Source organism: Phasianus colchicus, chromosome 19 (genome assembly GCF_987193195.1).
Source record: "Phasianus colchicus chromosome 19, bPhaCol1.hap1.1, whole genome shotgun sequence".
Classification (NCBI taxonomy): domain Eukaryota; kingdom Metazoa; phylum Chordata; class Aves; order Galliformes; family Phasianidae; genus Phasianus; species Phasianus colchicus.
The window spans coordinates 8,631,721-8,634,050 of NC_143454.1; the positions used below are offsets into that span (position 1 = coordinate 8,631,721).

General features: G+C 43.7%; 1 long non-coding RNA gene across 1 annotated transcript; it reads left to right on the forward strand.

Moving 5' to 3' along the window:
* Positions 1–607: 607 nt before the first annotated feature.
* On the forward strand, positions 608–1,665 carry LOC149915464 (uncharacterized). Its single transcript, XR_016458875.1, has 3 exons — positions 608–868; positions 1,097–1,184; positions 1,524–1,665. It is a non-coding gene; the product is annotated as an uncharacterized LOC149915464 (long non-coding RNA).
* The last annotated feature ends 665 nt before the right edge of the window (positions 1,666–2,330 follow it).

Consider the following 2,330-nt stretch of genomic DNA (forward strand, 5'->3'; position numbering starts at 1 on the left):
ATAGCAGCGTCTCCTATCCTTCATGTCTCAGTGTTTCCCTTTCATTTTGTCATATTTAATGCCTCAGCATTCCATCTTAAAATAATGTCAATAAGAACAAATCTCGCTGCTTTATTTTAGGCACTGCTCAGGAGTGACAGCAGCACCCAGATTGGGAATGTTGCTAAAAGGATTGCTGGAAGATTTGAAAAAACACAGCTAAGCTGTTCCTGAGTGATAAAAAGGGAAAAGATCCTTTCAGACACAACAGCACGAAGGTACAAAAGTGTGTTATTCTCATCCTAAAAGCCTAAAAGCCAAACAGGATTCTCTCATAGTAGTCACAGAATCACAGAATGGCCAGGGTTGGAAGGGACCTCAAGGATCATGAAGCTCCAACCCCCTGCCACATGCAGGGCCACCAACCTCCACATTTAATACCAGACCAGTTAATACTAGACCAGGTTGCCCAAGGCCCCATCCAATCTGGCCTTGAACACCTCCAGGGATGGAAGGGGCATCCACAACCTCTCTGGGCAGCCTGTTCCAGCACCACACCATTCTAATAGTCCCAGCACTGCAGTTTTGTGAGCTCATGGTGTTCTATTCTGGCCCTTGCTGTGGGATGTTGCCCTATGACATTGACATGAAGGATCATGCTCTGACTTTTGGTGCCCCTCTCTGGCTGTCATACCCAATTTTAGACAGGAGAAACCCAATGCAGAACATTGATCCAGCTCTGTCCGATTTGTCAGTTAACAAACAGCCTTATGTATTTAAGCCAAAACCTCTGCAGACCAAACAAACAAGACTTCAAAAACTTCCTTTCATAAAACCATAGAATGGTTTGGGTCGGAAGGGGCCTTGAAGATCATCCAGTTCCAACCCTGTAAGCAGGGACAGCTTCCTTCAAGTTTAAAGCTCTCTATGCTATACAGTGAAAATACCTTATAAATGTTATGGGCCCTAGCACTGACATATTCGTTTTCTGATGCCTGAAAAAATGACAGATATCCTCTTGCCCATTGAATAAAAAGGCAAAGCCCTTTACAAGCCTATTAGGAAAACAATATTTGCAACAAAGCACCAAAGAAAATCCTCCCATTACTTTTTACAGCAATTTCCTTGGAAGAGTCCTTTCTACAGAGAACAGCTGGACTTAATTGCAAATGAGCTGAGTGAAGGAAGTGCATCTGATTGCAGAGGTAATAAAATTCACACTTGACACCTTAATTTTTTTAATATATATTGGCCACCATCACATCAGTGCAGTTGCTGGATTGCAGGTGAAAGCTATCCAAGCACTGGCAGGAGAGCAGGCAGGGAACAGAGCAGCTCGTGGAGTCCTTCAAAGCTTGCTGCTTAAGCCCCAGCTTTTTAATGCTATTGATTCCTAACAATCGATACTTTTTTCAATAAGAAAGTCTCATATTACCCCTTTTCCCAACCACCCTTTGCGATGAACTTGGTTAGGATGAAAAAGCACTTAATGGCTTTTTTTTGAGGTCTTTTTTTTTTTTTTTTTTCTTCCATTTCCATTGCAGTCTCCTCTTCCTGACCAAGTCCAGCCCCAGCTCTGCTGGCTGACACCGCATTGCTGTGCAGTGGGAGGCCAGATCTTCTCCAGTGTCAACGTTTGATCCAGAAAAGCCAATTTCTTTGAAATAAATGCAGTTGCAACCACATCAGCCTATTGCAGCTAAGATGTTTGTTTCAAATCTACCACCAAAAGCAAGAAGTTGTGTTTCTTCCTCATCCCTGTCATATTTCTGTTAATAACTTAGCCAGCAGTGAGTTTAATGAACAAGGCTTTTCGGTACATTTTTGCTATTATATTCAATTCAAAGCATCATTTCTGCTGGGATTCTTCTGGGATGACTTTTTCCAAAGCTTGTTGTCTGCTGTTGGGAAACGCAGCCCTTCTGCATCACGAGAATACAAAACTTTGCTTAGAGACAGACCCGAGGGAGTCAGAACTGTGGCTGCTGCCACCTAAGATTGCCTAAACACTGAGTAACATCGCCAACTAATTGCAGGAAAACTATTTCTGCTGGAATCTATATTGAGTGAACAGCAGCAGCAGTGTTTGCTGGCAGGACAGTCAGTGTGACAAAGCTGGAATTAGCTCTAAATCTGCCCGGATCCTCCTGATAGCAGCACATGCTCCCCTTTCCTCCTCAGTTTATACTCACAGGGAGTGGGATCTTCACCCACTTCTCAGCCCCACTGAATTTCTGCTGAAGGAAACGTCGCAATGCTCTTCTGACCCTCTCCTGCCTCCTGACCTGCGAGGTTTATCCCCCAACAAAACCACATTTCTACACACACAGTTCTTTCCCACCAACATACTG